An 18,081-nucleotide genomic window follows, 5' to 3' on the forward strand; every position below is an offset into this window, starting at 1 on the left:
TAATACTGAACTTCAAAACCGAATGTCAAATAGACTTACACTTTTGTGGGATTGGGGGCATGGGCTGATACACACCCAGAAGTGCTCAGGAATTGTTATTGACTTTGTGCTCTGGAATCACTCCTGATGGTTCTCAGGGACCATATAGAGTGTTAGGGATCAAATCAGGGTTGACTGTATGCAACAAAAGCACCTTAACACCTGTACTATCTCTAAGATCCTTAACCTTGTACTTTTAAATAGTATTATACACACATGGCCATTATTTGTTGTTGTCTAATATTCCATTCTCTGTGGAATCTTTGTATACACAGCAACCAATTATCTCATAAAATTCTTTAAGACATTAACACCAGTATTAAAAAAGGGATCTGAGGTTTAGAGAAAAATATTTTTCCAACATCTAAATAAAAGAAATGGAACCAGAATTCTAGCTAATACTTGATTAAAAATTACTTGTTTTCTCTTTCTATACTGCTAACATATCTTAATATGTTCATTTTATTGGTGAAATTTGTCCACTCTTCATAAAATAAATAAATGCATTAGCTTTTTTATGAATTTTTAAGAACATTGGTGACGATACTAAAGCACTAAAAAACAAGGGAAGAAAATTGAAACCAGTACAGAACTCATTCATGCAGAACTCAGGAAAGGTGAATGTCCTGTGCTACTACCTAGAAATTTTAGGTCCAACCAACACTAGACAATTGAGGAGACTACAAGGTGGACTGCATATTTTAAGTTGCATGAGGCTTTCTATGTCTGAATAGATATAAGCTCTTCTGTACATCTAAGCTTAGATAGGGTTGGACAAAAGAGGGAGCATCTGGATTACATTTATTTAAAATGCAGTTTTCTTAGGAACTGCCAGTATGTTGTTGAAGTGTGGAGTTGTGACTCTGTGAAGAATGGACAGTCAACAGTAAGTTCTTAAAAGCTTCACTTCCCTAAAATGGGTGTATTATCCAGGTATTGCAACACTTTATTCTTTTCTATTGTTGGCCCTGTGCCAGAAGCATTTTTTAAATTGCTACTTGCTTTTAAAACTTTGTTTTAACCACTTAAAACAAATATGCTCATGGCACAATAAACCTTAAATCCCTTCCAAGTTGTATATTTTTTATTCAATTTTTTAAAAATTACAGTTACAGGAAATAAGGCCTGATAAGATCTTTATCTAAAGCCAGCACAGACCCAGACAAGGCTGAACTCCACTCCCCCAACAAAGGCCCCAGGAAAGGAATTTCAAAGAAGACCATCAACTACTCCCAACTTTACCCCTTGGCAAGCATCCTAGCAACAGACTTTTACCTAGGTAAAAAGGCCCAGGTGGGACAGCTTGGGGAAAACCCTATAAGAGTCATCTTGGACAAGGAAGCACGTGCATGTGTTGCTAGAGCCCATGTGCTGCCATGTTCATGTGCTGCCTGTGCCCATGCGTTGCTGCAAGCGCATGTGGTGCCTGAGCACGTCTGTCAATACATCTCTCCTCTTGAGATGTGAACTTTCATACTGGAAGATTTGCTGGGGACCAAATGGTACCGCAAGGGACAAAATGGTGACCCGTTGATGAGATGGAATCAAAGATCATCCTGCCCCCAGCGCAGAAGACAGGACTTATGACCTGTCTGATGACAGGAAGCCAGCACATTTCATTTCAAGGTTCCTCACATCCATCCCCTACAGATAACAGAAGGCCAGAACAAGCACACCAGTTCCACTGGACTCTGTTCCTTTCCCATACACTTGATCACTTGACTTCCCGTTACTCATTGATTTGCTCGAGTGGGTGCCAGTAACGTCTCCATTTGTCCCTGTTGCATGCTAGTTTAGCCCAATGGCGTCTATTGTTCTAGGAACACAGAGAGGCTCAAACCGATCGTTTAGGGTCTTGACAAATAAGTGTGACCATCTCGCAGGTGGGTGGCCATGCGATCTTTTGACGTCCCATGGAATCCAGTCGGTAACGGCTCTAGTCCAGTGGTCGTCTCCAAACCTTATTACATGTCCAGCCCATCTGATTTTCAACACCTTGGCAAACAAGACAGCGTCCCTGATTCTTGACCGTCGATGGAGGTCGGAACTCTGGATTCTTTCTCTCATTTGAGTGAAGCGTGATACTCCAAGCATAGCTCTTTCAATTCCTCTTTGAGAAACCCGAATAGTGTTCTCATCCTGTTTTCATAGGGTCCAGGTCTATGAGGAATATGTTAATGCAGAAAGAACAGTGAAATTGAAGAGATGTGCCCGGACCCAGAGGTTCTTCATCCTCTTAGCAATTTCTTCGACACGCTTGAAGGCGTTCCAAGCCACTCTCTTCCTCCTGCGCAAATCAGGTGCCAGGTCATTCGTCATGTTGAATTCTCGACCTATGTACACATAGCAGTTGCATTCGGAAATGTTCATTTTGTTGAGAGCGAATGGAACGTCAGGAATGAGACCATTTCTCATAAACATTGTCTTCATGAGATTCAGCTGTAGTCTGACCTTTCCACACTCATGGTCGAAGATGGCCAGCATTTGTGCCACCTGGCTAATGTTTGGTGTTATTAGAATGATGTCATCAGCAAAGCGGAGGTGGTGTAGTTGCCGACCATCTATTTTCACTCCCATTCCTTCCCATTCCAGTCATCACATGATGTTCTCGAGGGTGGAACTGAAGAGTTTCGATGAAATGGTATCGCCCTGCTGAACCCCTCTCCTGACATGGATGATCACTTCTTTGTAGAATGGTGAGATCCTGGTAGTGAATCTGTAATACAGCTCATGGAGGATCCTGATGTATTGAGTCTGAACGCCCTGTTTGGCTAGGGTTTCGATGATTGCTTCCATCTCAACAGAATCAAAGGCCTTCTTTAAATCAATGAATGTTAGACAGAGTGCCATCTTGAACTCCCGAGAAACCTCAATGAGCTTGGTTATTGTGTAGATATGGTCAATGGTGCTGAATCCTTTTTGGAACCCGGCTTGCTCACATGGTTGTACTTCATCCAGTGTTCTGCCAATCCTTTTAAGGATGACTCGAGTGAACAGCTTGTAGATGACAGACAATAGGCAGATTGGGTGATAGTTTCCAATGTCGTGGATGTCTCCCTTCTTGTACAGAAATACAGTCCTGCTGGTTTTCCATTGGGATGGATACTTGCATTCAGACAGGTAGCGTGTGAAGAGCCGAGACAGGGTATTGATGAGTACTGATGGCAGATTCTTCAGGTGTTCGGGTCTAACCTTGTCTGGCCCTGATGCTGTTCGTTTCTTTACCGACGAAATGGCGTGTTGGATTTCAGAAGGGAGAACGGGTTGGGAACGACATATCCATCCTGTGGAATTTAGTGTGTGGGCAGGTAGATGTAGCTATCGATGAGATACGAGTAGAAGTCGTGGATAATCTTCTCCATTCCCCTTCTGGAAGATGTGATAGATCCATCAAGGCATCGAAGGGCAGTCATCTTGGTCTTGTAGTTGGCAAAGGACAGGCGTGCGTTGCAAATGCTTTTCCAGGCTTCTGCAGTATCTGCCAGCACTGCTGCTCTTCCCTCTTTGAGGTCTTCCTTTATCGCTTCTCTGCACTTCTTTGTGAGTTTGGACGTTCACTTGTGGTTGCCTGAGGCTTGCGCCAAGCCACATTGGCAAATAAGCTCAAGAGCTTTTGAAGACAGGCCTTTTTTTTTTTTGTGGCTATCTCTCTCTCTTGGCGTTTCTCGCACAGTCATGGAGGTGCTGAACCAGTCAATTGTATTCCTCTTCAATGTTGTCAACAATGGCATCTTCCCATGTTGCAGCATTAGTGCCAAAGAGCTCCCAGTTTGTGGTTGTTCTGGGAGTTCTCTTCTTAAACTTTACAGCCCTTTCTCCCTGCTCCGTGAAGTAGAATTTTGCATGAATGAGATGGTGGTCCAATTCCATTTCGAATTTTGGGACAACAGCGACATCAGTCAGGCAAAACCATCAATTGAATATGAAGTGGTCAACTTCATTGTGGAACCATCCATCAGGAGACTCCCAAGTCCAACGTTTACATTCAGCCTCATGGAACTGTGAGTTACCATGGATGGTCTTGGTCGACATGATGAACTCAGACAGTCTCTCACCCTGTTCGTTCCATTATAGGCCATGGGTCCCGATGTGGAGTTCTTCGGCTGATCTTCTCGGTCCTATCTTGGCATTAAAATCACCGACAATGATCTTGTAGAAGGTGTGGTCTTCTTTATAGAACTCCAGATCCATGTAGAACTTCTCAATTTCTCCTTCATCATAATTGGATCTTGGTGCATAGACAATGAACATAGGAACTGCTGGCAGTGAGCCACATCTATTCTAGTGTAATCATCCGATTCGGATTGTTAGGTATTCGAATGAATCAATGCTTATAGCCAACTTCATGTTGACAAGGACACCGACACCACCGATGCCTCTTTTGTCGCATGTTCTGAGGAACAGTTCTTTTCCAGTATCGAAAACAGCATGATGTGATTGATGCCTTCTTGTCTCGGTCAGACCAATGATGTTGTACTTGATCTTTTGCGCTTGTACCATCAGGTCCTCTATGGATGCATCTGATGCTAGCGTATGTGCATTGAAATTACAGACAGTCATTTTTGTCTTTCTTCGTTTTGGCAGCCTAGTTCAGCCTTGAGATTTTATCAGCCTCTCCTTCCTCATCTTTCTTAATGCTGCCGTATTGGTGGCTCTTTCAGGGTCAGTGGAATGAGACCCATTGTATTTACTGGTTTTGGTATATTGAATACGCCACAGATAGGTGGTCAGGCTCTGCCATGTGGGTGAGATACTCTCGGTTGCTTGCCAGGCTGTCTGAGAGGTATAGAGGATTTTAGGGTGGCCTCTAATCGCCATTGCAGGTGTTCCCATGGTTCAAACCATATTTGAACCCTATCAAATATAGTGCGGCAATCCTGAGATGGGTATTAAGTGTCTTACGATGTGTTGTGCAGCTGCTTTGCAGCTGTGTGGTCCGGATTGCATCCTGGAGCGTGGTGGCGGCTGGGTAGTGGAGGTCTACGATACAAGACAACTTAAAATCCCACTTAAATTCCCCCAGGGTGCAGCTCAACTCCAGCCTCACCAGGGTCCACCTATGAGCACATCCCAATCGACTTCTCTTTCTTCATTTACTCGTCTTTGTCCCTCTGTCTGCCCAGTTGAGGTCAGCGATCTTGTTGGGTAACATTGCTTTGTCCCTCTACAAGAAGCTTAGGTTTTGTCTGGTTACACCCATCAATCTGGTTACACCCATCACAGTGCTCCTGAAGCACTTCCACTTCCATTGTGTTTATCTGTAAACAATCTTCCCTATGCTCTCCTTCCCACCCAGTTAATCAGCTTTCCCCTTAATCAGACTTTGTTAATTTGTAAGATCAGTTTCCCAGAAATCTATGATTTTATATGTATGAGTGAAATATTGCCTTTCTCCTCTCCTTATGCCTTATGAACAGTTTACTTTAAAGTAATATCCTTTTTGTATAGATACAGAAAGACCGTTAACATTATGCTTTGTAATTTAGGATTTGACTGGCCTTGAATATTATTCACTCCCGGGTATCTGCTTTCTCGACTTAAGCCTCAGTTGCCCTTAGTTCCTAACACCCCAAAAGCAGGGTCCCGACGAGGGACTGAATGGACCCAGGGCAAGCGGTGAGCTACCCTGGCAGCGAAATGGGCCAGGCCAAAGTGCCACGATTCTTAACTATAAGTTAAGAGTTTGATCATAGACAAATGCTGTAATGATCCAAAGGTAACGACAAGACTAGGATCCTGCTAGGGGTGGGGAAGACTATCTGGCCTGAGCACCGTAGTCTGAGATCGAGATGGCCCTAGGAGAGCAATTCTATAAGTTTAAGATATTTCTTACTGTATCCATACAAAATGATTTATATTATATTCTTGTATTCTTGTCGGACAAGGAGAGGAGAGGCATGCTCATGGGATTATGCTCTAGGGTGGGTCCTCCTGCTGAGGAAGGATCTGTCCTAGGAGCGGTCTTCCCTGAGGCTAAGATTTCTACCCCTGTTGATCTCTACCCCTATTGATTGTGACTGCACCTATGTGTAATTGTTTCCCCAATTCCTCATGGAGAGAGGATTTAACTAGACTGTAGGAGTGGGCTAGGGGCAGAAGGAAGAAGAGAGTTCAGAGAGGATCAGAAGAGAGAGGAGGATGAAGGGGGATGGAGAAGGAGAATGAAGTAGCTGGGGGAGGAAGAATGGGGCACAGAGAGAGAAGGAGAGAGGGAGCAGAGACAGATGAGGAGAGAATCAGAATAAACTACGACTAATACCTACCAGCCTGGCCCTCGTTCCTTCCTCCGCCTGACCATCGCCATCGACCTCTCTGGGGTGGGAGAAGGGTGAGACTACCGAAAGTGGGCGGCGGGAAAGATAGAGCCACCGCCGCTGTGTGAGTGCCGTGCCCCCCACTTTGTGTGAGTTTACACACGATCTATCATATCCTACTGCTGGGATGTGGCACTGGGGCTCCCCCTGCACACTGGAGAAGACCACTGTCTGTCTGTCTGTCTGTCTGTCTCTCTCCCCCCCCCCCCCCACCAAAAGCTTTTAAAATGTTTCCTGGGCTGGAACAATAATACAGTGCGTAGGGTGCTTGCCTTGCCTTGATTTTCTGACCTCAATTCAACACCTGGCATCTCATATGGTCCTCAGAGCCCTGCCAGGAATTATCCGTGAGCATAGAGCTGGAAGTAACTCCTGAACACCACTGGGTGTTACCTTCAAACAAAGTATCGTAATTAAAGGTAAGATTTTTGGATTTCTTTTGGGTACTTCCACACTTCACACAGAAAATTCTTTAATTCAGACATGTGCTGCCTTTGCATAGCATGTGGTAGTCTTACAGACAGTAAGAACTGCTTTTTGAAAGTAGTAGGAATGAAGAGAAGATGTATCATTTCCCTTCTCTGATCATTCTCCTTGCTCAATCCTACTCGAGGGACAAGACACTAGCTTGATTCAAACCTTCTTTGAAACTTTTTATTTTGTCATTAGCACTCAACTCAGTTTGATAGAAGAATCAGATACCAAGACTTAGAATCAAATAATCCTGCAACAACACATTCCAGTTTCAATTAAACAACTACCCTGCAAAGCGATGAAAGGTTTTAGTTGATTGCCTATTCTAATAGAAATATCAAGTTCCCCTATCTTTTTTTCCCAATAATTAGAAAATATGTAAAATCTTTCCACTACTGAAATTACATGAATCTTCCCGTAGGAATTATGTCAATTAATCTCAGTATATTTTAACTGTTCTTTATGTTAATTTATGATGCTTCTAAGATTGTAAATTAAAGATGATCTAAGTTATGAGTTACAGGTAGAAATTGGGGAAGCAGTACATACAGTAACAGACCTCGAGAAGGCTTGGCCAGGCACAGAACTCAGGTGTTGCTTGCTGTCACATTCCTAGTGTTGTCAGGTTGTTCTGAAATGAATGAGGCTTTGCAACAGAGCTAAGATCACCTCTGTTCCTGATTTGATAGGAAATTCGTGTTACAGATAGCTTTTGGGGAAAATGGCATATAATTCTAAGACTATCAGTTCACTGACAAAACAGCTGGGGTAAAAAACTTCAGATACCAAATTAAAACTAGATTTCCTGAAGGTATGTGGTTGATTGATGAATATCCTCCCAACTAAATAAGAGCAAGATGGAGGAAAGCAAAGGGGAGGGCATGGGGTGTGTGGAACTCTTGATTCAGGGAAATATCTACAAAGGCAAAAGAGAAGACTGCCTGCATACTAGACTGGAGAATGAGAGAGTTAAATTAAAGATATAAACTACTGACTAGAAATTCATAGGGAACAATTTCAGGAAGGAATGGAGAAGATTCTGAGATTGGGTAAAAATTGAATCAACACTAAGATCCTTACATTTCTGAATTATTTCATACAAAATGTTTAAATGAAAAGTTTACAATATTCCAACAATATTGTGTTTAAGCAAAGCTTACAAAAAATCAAGAGTAAAGTGGCAACTTTAAATAACTGTGAGCAAACAGATGTTACCTTCACTCAAAGGCAACCTTCTGGAATAAAGACCTCTCTGTGTTCTTAAAACCAATAAATGACCTTTGTAATCAAAGAAACTCACTGTAAAAATGGCTGAAAACTACTATGTTCCTATATTACTTTTACCTTCGCAATTCTGAGTGTTTAATTTAGAGCCAAGTGCTTTGCCACTGAACTGCTTTTCTTAATTTTTTAAGTACAGCAAGATACCTTTTAATTAAACACAATTTCCTTAGATGTGAGGGGAAAGGAAGAGAGGATAGAGAGTTGAGCTTGAAAAAGCAAGCAAAGAGATACAGAAAGATAGTATTCAAGCGGGAACACAGGCTTGACAGATTCAGCTACTGCTTCAGCGTTTAAAGTGATATCATTTTCTCTTCCTGCAAGACTCTGGGCCATTCCTCGTGTTACAGGTGAGGTAGTGTGGGAAAATTACTACAAGAAACAACAAAAAAACCTACCTCATATGCCTGAAGAACAAAAGGGCCTCAAGACTCCAACCAACCTAGATAACCTGGTGATTATCAACTTCCAGTTGACAGGACTTAGAAAAACCATTTGGTGGAACATGCTCAGTACATAGCTGAGACTAACTTTTCTCCTCATTGAGTACAAAATGATATTAACTTATACATCCTGTAGCTTCATAATTAGAAGCTAGTCATAACACGGTGTATGAACATGAATATAGCCTTCATACACATGCACAAATTTAGCATCATCTAACCATACACATCATGTCCAGCCCCTTAGTCTCTCCTTATCCCCCAAACAGCACGTGACTTTAAGAGTGTCTGCAGAGAAGAAAAGCACCTGCCATAGAGGCAGGCAGGGGGTGTGGGTATGGGGAGATGAGAGGGAACCTGGGGATACTGGGGCTGGGAAATGTGTTGGAATACTACATCACTGAAATATAATCATGAACAGTTTTGTAAGAGTCCATCTCACGGTGATTCAATTAAAAAGTTTAAAAAAAAAAGTGTCTGCATCCAGGTCTCGGGCATGTATTATTTCTTTAGTAAATTGTCCTTAAAATCTTTCTCTGACAAAGAACAGAGGTACAGGAGAGTGCCTTTCCCGAGTCCCTTTTCCTAGTCATATAAGGTGAGTGCAGTTTTCAACCTCAGATCGTAACCTAAGATTGTCTCCTCACTGAATTCTTTCCTTCAGCAAAGAACAAAGATCTCCAGGTAGTTGTCACTTTCACACCTTTTTAAAGGTGGGATCTCATCTTGTTCTAAGTACCCCATAACTCCACAGAAATTGTAGGATGACATTGCTTTGTCCTTTCTCCCTTTCTCCACAAGTAGCTTAGGTTTATCAGATTACACCCATCACAGTGCTCCCAAGTCACTCCCATTCCTTCGTTTATCTGTAACCACTTCTCTATGCTCTCTTCCCCAACCAGTTAATCAGCCTTTCCCCCTAATCAGACTCTGTTAATTTGTAAGGTCAGATCCTTCTAGAGCACTAAAATTGTATTGTAAGTTAATATTGCCTTTCTCCTCTCCTTATGTCTTTTGAATACTTTACTTTAAAGCAATGTCCTTTTTATATAGATACAGGAAGACCGTTAATATTATGCTTTGTAACTTAGGATTTGTCTCTGAATATTATTCACTCCTGGGCATCTGCTTTCGACTTAAGCCTCAGTTGCCCTTGGTTCCTAACACCCCCAAAGCAGGGTCCCAATGAGGGACTGAATGGACCCAGGGCAAGTAGTGAGCTACCCTGGCATGGAAATGGGCCAGGCCAAAGTGCCACGATTCTTAACTATAAGTTAAGAGCGTGATCATAGACAAATGCTGCCATAATCCAAAAGTAATGATGAGACTAGGACACTGCTAGAGATAAGAAAGACTATCTGGTCTGAGCATAGTAGTCTGAGATTGAGATGGTCTTAGGAGAGCAATTCTATAAGCTTAAGGTATTTCTTACTGTATCCATACAAAATGATTTGTATTATGAATGCTTATATGTTTGTTGGACAAGGAGAGGAGAAACACACCCAAGGGATTCCGTTCTAGGATGGGTTGTCCTGCTGAGGGAGTATCTGTCCTAGAAGCAGCTTTCCCTGAGGGAAAGAACTTTACCCCTATTGATTGTGATCAATATCTATGTGTAAATCCCAACCCCTCATGGGGTTTAACTAACTGTAAGAGTGGACTGGGGGATCTGGATCCAGCCTCCAGAAGGAGGAGAAAGGGGATCCAAATTCCAGAGCGAGAAGAAGAATGAAGGGGGATCGAGAAGAAGAATGAAGGGGGATCGAGGAGGAGAATGAAGTAGCATGGGGGAGGAAAAGGCAGGAGGAGAATCAGAGGAGAATGGAGATGGGATTGGAATAAACTGCAACTAAGACCAACCAGCCTGGCCCTCGTTCCTTCCTTAGCCTGCCCATCGCCATCGACCTCCCTGGGGTGGGGGGACCGGTGTGAGACTACCCAATGCTGGCGGTGAGAGAGACAGACCGCTGATGCCATCTTTTTTGAGTTTACACAAGAAATATAGTGTCAGGGATTAATTCCCAGCCTGAGTTGGGATTTAATGGATTTAAGTGTGGCCTGATGTCAACCTTGTGGGATTGGCAGGTTTAATGTCTGCACCAAGCAGGCACTGACTCCCAGATCTCTATGGCCTCTTTGAGTCTGTTCCCTGGTGTTCCCTGGTAACAAACGGCAAACCACATCCAAAAGTCTGAGTAAAATCTCAGAATCTCAAGCATATGATCATTTGGAAAAAAAACTGACCACTGATCAGTTAGAAAGAATTCAGAACAAGAAAGTGTATATAATAGTAATGATATTTGTTTTATTAAAGATCTAGTGCACAACTGAGGCATAAAGGCAGACTTTTTTTTTTTTTGCTCAGTTTTTCTTTTTGGAGCGATAGCACAACTGTAGGGCGTTTGCCTTGCACACAGCTGACCTGGGTTCGATTCCTCCATCCCTCTTGGAAAGTCCAGCAAGCTACTGAGAATATCCCACCCTCACAGCAGAGCCTGGCAAGTTCCCCATGGCATATTCGATATGCCAAAAACAGTAACAACAAGTCTCACAATGGAGATGTTACTGGTGCCCGCTCGAGCTAATCGATGAACAATGGGAGGATAGTGCTACAGTGCTATTATTTGAATCACCGTGAGCAACACTGACAAAACTTTCATGTTTGAGTTTCAGTCACACAATGATCGAACATCCATCCCTCCACCAGTGTACATTTTCTACCACCAATGTCCCCAGTATCTATCCCCTCTCCCCGTGCCTCTATGGCAGACAGTTTAAGGGCAGATATTCTTAATGGAGAGTGATATTGGGTACATATCCCTTAAAGAGTGCATCAACTGAGAGGAATATGTATAGTGGGTTGAGCATGAGTAGTATGATTGAGATGGCACTAAAGCTGCAAATGAGTAAAGGCTGCCCATATACTATGTATGCCATTGGCATCTAAATTATGAAATTAGGGAGTATATAAAATGATATGCATTTGTTTAATGAGGATAAAAGTGAAATAGAGGCATGGTTGCAGAGCATGCTGTGCTAATTGGCTGGACCTGCCTTTCCAATTCTCTATCAGCAAGTTGGCAACCACAAGTCTGTCTAGGTTTGTTGGAGTCTCAAGACCTGTTTTTTCTGTAAACATTAGGAATCTGGGAATACTTGTGGAGGGAAGTTAAATTATTGTATGCCTAAGACACAACAAACAATAAGTTTGTAAATCTTGGCTCTTTAATAAAAAATCTAAAAAAATATGAACGCGGTCTAAGAGATAGTGTAGTGGGTAGGGTACTGGCCTTGCATGTTGTCAACCCAGATTTGGTACCTGGTTCCCCATTTGGTCCCGTGAGCACTTCCAGGAGTAATACCTAATGCAGAGCTAGAAATAAGCCCTGTCACGACTGGGTATAGCCCTAAATGCTCCCAATTATTTATTTGGTTTACAATACTATTAATAGTGGTTCCTCATGGGCACAATTCCAACACCACACCCATCACAAGTGTACCTGTCTTCCTCCCTGAAGGTAACCAGCTGCCCTCCCTATCAACTCTAATTCAATTGTGTGGGTCAGTTCCTCCATTACTGCCTTTGGATCTCTGTTGCTACTTCATTGTACATCTTTTTTTTTTAACTTTTTTATTGAATCACTGTGAGATAGACCCTTACAAAACTATTTGTGATTGGATTTCAGTCATACAGTATTCCAAGATCTATCCCTCCACCAGTGTGCATTTCCCAGTGCCATTCACTGTATATTTTAAAGTTCCACATATGAAAGAGATCATTCTGTATCATCTCCTTTCAGTTTGACTGGCCACTCAGCATGAGTGAAGATCCATCATGGAACTCTAGTTCCGCCCATATTGCTGCTTTGTTCTTCCTTACAGTTGCATAATATGTCATTGTGTATATTTACTACAACTTTTTGATATATTCATATATATCTTGGCATCTGGGTTATTTCTGTACCTTGGCTATTGTACTAAGTGCAGCAATGAGCTTAATTGTGTGTATATCATTTAGAATTAATGTTTTTGTGTTTGGAGGACAGATGCAAATAATAATATTGCTAGATCATATGGGAGTTCTATTTTTTTTATATTTTTGGAGAGATCTTCATATTGTTTTCCAGAGAGGTCGAAGTAGACAGTCTTCCTGCCACCAGTAGATGAGGGTTCCTTTATTTTTTTTCTTTTTGGGTTACACCTGCAAATGTTCAGGGATTACTCCTGGTTCTGCTCTAGGAATTACTCCTGAAAGTGCTTGGGGAACCATACAGTATGCTGGGGATTGGACCTGGGGTTGGATGTGTGCAAGGCAAATACCCTTTCTGTTGTACTATCTCTCCGGCCCCGAGGGTTCCTTTCTCACCACAATCCCTTCAACCGTGGCTTTTTCCAGATTTTATTTTTAATTTTTTTTCATTTTTTATAATTTTATTTATTGAATCACCATGAGAGCAGTTACAAAGCTTTCGGGTTTAAGTCTCAGTCATACAATGAAACACCTGTACCTTCACCAGTGCCCATTCTCCACCACCAAAAACCCCAGTATACTCCCATCCCTCCCCCTCCCCCTACCTGTGGGGCAGATGGTTTCCACATTATTCTCTATCTACTTTGATAACATTCAATATTTTGACACCAGACCCACCACTATTATTTGGGACTTTACCCCAACACTCAGATCTGCTGAAAAGGCAACAGTAAACAATTTGTTTTTCTATTGCTGGTTAAGAATAACATATGATGTTGCGTGGCTGCAGTAGTGGCTGCACGATTTTGAAATTCCAAAATTTTAACACTTAAATCTGGAGGGATTTCTGCCAAAACCTGCTGGGTTTCAAGATTTGTTTCTGAGTCTCTGAGATCACGGTTGTTAAGCAGCTTGATCAGGAGCCAGAAAGGCCGTTCATGGGTGGCGACTCGGAGTCTTGTTGGGACGAGAAGAAAAGGGCCAGCTCCACCCCCATCCTGTGAAGCCCCACGTGTCTCGTCACTGAGGGCCCAAACCTGACTGTCCAGTGGCCTCTGGAGGATGGCGGCCACCAAGCCACCTAGGGGGAGCAGGCAGAGGGACAACACCCTTTCCCCCGGGGGTGGTCCGGCGACAGTAACCTACTGCAGTGTCTGGATGCATTTCTGCCAAAAGCCACTGGGTTCCAAGATTTGTTTCTGAGTCTCTCGGATCATGGCTGTTAAACACCTTGATCAGGAGTCAGAGAGGCTGTTCGTGGGCGGCAACTCAGAGTCTCGTTGGGATGGGGAGGAAAGGGCTGGCTCCACCCCCATCCTGCGAGGCCCCGGGTGTCTCATCACTGCAGGCCCAAACCTGACTGTCCAGTGGTCTCTGGAGGATGGCGGCCATAGGGCTGCCAGGGAGAACAGGTTAAGACACGAAACCTATTCCCACCTGGGTTGGCCCAGCGCTGGTAACCTACTGCAGGAACCGGACACATTTCTGCCCAAAGCCATTGGGTTTCGAGGTTTGTTTCTGAATCTCTGGGATCATGGCCATTAAGCTGTTTGATCAGGAACCAGAGAGGCCATGTCTCCAATTAGATAGATGAGCCCGAGGTGGTTTGTGGGTGTATCTCCCACATACCTAACTTTTGGCCGTTTACTTTCTTGGTAAACTTTTCTACAAGTTTTTGGGGTCTGGTCAAAGGCATAGCAGCAATTTTGGGGTATCTGGAAGTCTGAAGTCACCATCAGGCTGCTCATGCACTCTCCTCACAGGTACAGATTGACCTGCTGGTGGCACTATAGACCCCCTCTGGATTTATTTTAAATGCATCATTATCTCAGGTATGGGGTGGTATCTCACTGTTGTTTGATTTGCATTTCTCTCATTATGATGACAATGAGCACTTTTTTCCTATGTCTGTTGGCCATTTGTAAGATACTTTGGTTCCTAAGGTAGTTTGTTCACACTGCTGCTCTGTATTGTTGGGTAACATTGCTCTGTCCTTCAAGAAGCTTAGGTTTTATCTGGTTACACCCATCAATCTGGTTACACCCATCAATCTGGTTACACCCACCACAGTGCTCCAGAGGCACTTCCACTTCCATTGTGTTTACATGTAAACATGTAAACAGTCTTCCCTATGCTCTCCTTCCCACCCAGTTAATCAGCTTTCCCCTTAATCAGACTTTGTTAATTTGTAAGATCAGTTTCCCAGAAATCTATGATTTTATATGTATGAGTGAAATATTGCCTTTCTCCTCTCCTTATGCCTTATGAACAGTTTACTTTAAAGTAATATCCTTTTGTATAGATACAGAAAGACCGTTAACATTATGCTTTGTAACTTAGGATTTGATTGGCCTTGAATATTATTCACTCCCGGGCATCTTTCTCGACTTAAGCCTCAGTTGCCCTTAGTTCCTAACACCCCAAAAGCAGGGTCCCGACGAGGGACTGAATGGACCCAGGGCAAGCGGTGAGCTACCCTGGCAGCGAAATGGGCCAGGCCAAAGTGCCACGATTCTTAACTATAAGTTAAGAGTTTGATCATGGACAAATGCTGTCATGATCCAAGGTAACGACAAGACTAGGATCCTGCTAGGGGTGGGAAAGACTATCTGGCCTGAGCACCGTAGTCTGAGATCGAGATGGCCCTAGGAGAGCAATTCTATAAGTTTAAGATATTTCTTACTGTATCCATACAAAATGATTTATATTATATTTTTATATGCTTGTCGGACAAGGAGAGGAGAGGCACGCTCATGGGATTCTGCTCTAGGTTGGGTCCTCCTGCTGAGGAAGGATCTGTCCTAGGAGCAGTCTTCCTTGAGGCTAAGATTTCTACCCCTGTTGATCTCCACCCCTATTGATTGTGACCACACCTATGTATTTGTTCCCCCAATTCCTCATGGAGAGAGGATTTAACTGTACTGTAGGAGTGGGCTGGGGCAGAAGGAAGAAGAGAGTTCAGAGAGGTTCAGAACCCAGACTCCAGAGAAGGAGGATGAAGGGGAATGGAGAAGGAGAATGAAGTAGCTGGGGGAGGAAGAATGGGGGCAGAGATAGAGAGACAGATGAGGAGAGAATCAGAATAAACTACGACTAATACCTACCAGCCTGGCCCTCGTTCCTTCCTCTGCCTGACCATCACCATCGACCTCTCCGGGGTGGGAGAAGGGTGAGACTACTGAACGCGGGCGGCGGGAGAGACAGAGCCACCGCCGCTGTGGGTGCCGTGCCCTCTATCTTGTGTGAGTTTACACATGTATCACTCAAAAATTTTATTGAGTCTTTCTTGTGTGTGCCACTGTAGAAATTTCCTCCTATGAAGATTTTATAATTTGACTAAAATAAGGTGGTAGAAGTAGTAAAAGTATTTTCTTCACTAGGACAATGATGAAGGGGGAAGTACCTGTTCTAAAGACAGATTGGAAGATAGAAGGGAAACTAGGGACACTGGAAGAAATTGGTGTTGGAACATTGTACACCTGAAACTTAATCATGAGTAACTTTGTAACTGTAGAATTCACAGTGATTGAAATATTTCTTAATTATCAAAAAGATGAAATTGAAAAAATATTTCTGTTCTCCCTCACTATTAGTGTTAATTTATATTGCTAATTATAGCATAAACATACTTTGTGCCAAAACCAAGCATAATATTTGTCTTGCAATGATTTGCTTACAGGTAGAGATACAGGGCTCAGTATTTAGAGTCCCATATCTCTTCCCATTCATCTATTTAGTCTCTAATTACATTTGGATGCTATAGGAAAACGGGAAAACATAAATTCTATTTTACTGGTACTAGATATACAGAAGAATTCTCTTCTCCAAACCCTTTTTCTTACAAATTTTCTTGTACTTCTCAGTCTCTATTCATTTCCTTAAACTAGTGCAGGGACCAGAGAGATAGTATAGCAGGTAGGGCACTTGCCTTGCATGCAGCTGACCCAGGTTGAATCCCCAGCACCCCACATAGTCCTTCAAAAGCAGCCAGGAGAGAGGCCTGAGTGCAGAGTAACAAGTTTACTAAACACAGAAAGTGCCCAACAAAATAAAGGAAATAAAAAATAAATTAAATTGAAAGTACGAGGCCATACTGTATTTTACAAAAATCTAAATGGTGACCACCCTCTCATATTGACTTGCATTTTTGATATTTGAGTTTACTTAATTTCAAAGCACAATTCTTTGCTACTTTTGTTTGTTTTAAGGCCACACTTGCTGGTGCTCAGGACTTACTCGTGGCTCTCTACACTCAGGGATCACTTCTGAAGGGCCCAGGGACCATATGTGGTGCAAAGTATTCAACCCAGCTCAGCCACATACAAGGCAAACGTCCTACCCGCTGAATTATCTCTATGGCCCCACAAAGTATAATTCTAAACTGGAGTAGTATTATTACCTATGAGTGTTTAGGAATGCTTGTGGGTGTTTTGTTTTTTATTTGGTTTTAGTTGTCACAATGACTGGTAGGGAGTGGACACCACTGAATTTAGTAGATAAAAACAGGGTGAAAATATTCTGCAGTGGTATGCATCATCTACATAATTGTCTCCCCCAAATGTTAATATTTTTCTCTTGCTAAGGAGCAAAAGGTGGATTCATCCCTAAAGTCCATTTTTATAACAAAGTCATCACATTACCCCTCCCATATCCACTCAATGCACTCATTAAAAGTCCCAAGTGTATATGGAATTCAAAACTTTCCAAAACAAAGACAAAAACAAAGTGGAAACTTACTACTCCAGTCCCGGTAAACAGTTCATTTTCTCTCTTTGAAAAATTAAAATATTTGGGGGCTGGAGCGATAGTACAGTGGGTAGGGCGTTTGTCTTGCATGCGGCCAACCTGGGTTCGGTTCCCAGCATCCCATATGGTCCCCTGAGCACTGCCAGGTGTAATTCCTGAGTTCAGAGCCAGGAGAAACCCCTGAGCATCACCAGGTGTGACCCAGAAAGCAAAAAAAAAAAAATTATGTGTCTGGAGAGATAGTACAGTGGTTAGGGTATTTGCCTTGCACACAGTTGACATGGGTTCATTCCCCAGCACTGCATATGGTCCCCCAAAACGTGCCAGGAATGATCCCTGAGCACAAAACCAGGAGTAAGACCTGAGCACCACTGGGTATAGTCCCCAAACCAAAAATTATATAAAAATTTTATTTATCTTAAAATTGGGCTGGAGCAATAGCACAGAGGGTAGCATGTTTACCTTGCACGCAGCCAACATGGCCGACCCGAGTTCAATTCCTCCACCCCTCTCGGAGAGCCTGGCAAGCTACTGAGAGTATCTCGCCCGCATGGCAAAGCCTGGCAAGTTCCCCGTGATATATTCGATATGCCAAACACAGTAACAAGTTTCACAATGTTACTGGGCCCTCTCGAGCAAATCGATGAACAATGGGAGGAACATGACCGTGACCGTGATCTTAAAATTATGGGCTACACCTAACAGAGCTTCAGGGCTATTCCTGACTCAGTGCTCAGAGGACCATGCAGTGACGAGGACTGAACTCAGGTCTTCCTGCACGATGAGCATCTTCTCAGTCTGTGGGGCTCTCTCT

General features: G+C 43.0%; 1 protein-coding gene across 1 annotated transcript in view; it reads right to left on the bottom strand.

Moving 5' to 3' along the window:
* The window catches only part of HECW1 (HECT, C2 and WW domain containing E3 ubiquitin protein ligase 1), a 310,169-nt gene that overhangs the window by 49,691 nt on the left and 242,397 nt on the right, over window positions 1–18,081 (bottom strand). The gene's annotated exons all lie outside the window — the stretch shown is intronic.

Source organism: Sorex fumeus, unplaced genomic scaffold (assembly GCF_029834395.1).
Source record: "Sorex fumeus unplaced genomic scaffold, SorFum_2.1 ptg000002l, whole genome shotgun sequence".
NCBI classification, from domain to species: domain Eukaryota; kingdom Metazoa; phylum Chordata; class Mammalia; order Eulipotyphla; family Soricidae; genus Sorex; species Sorex fumeus.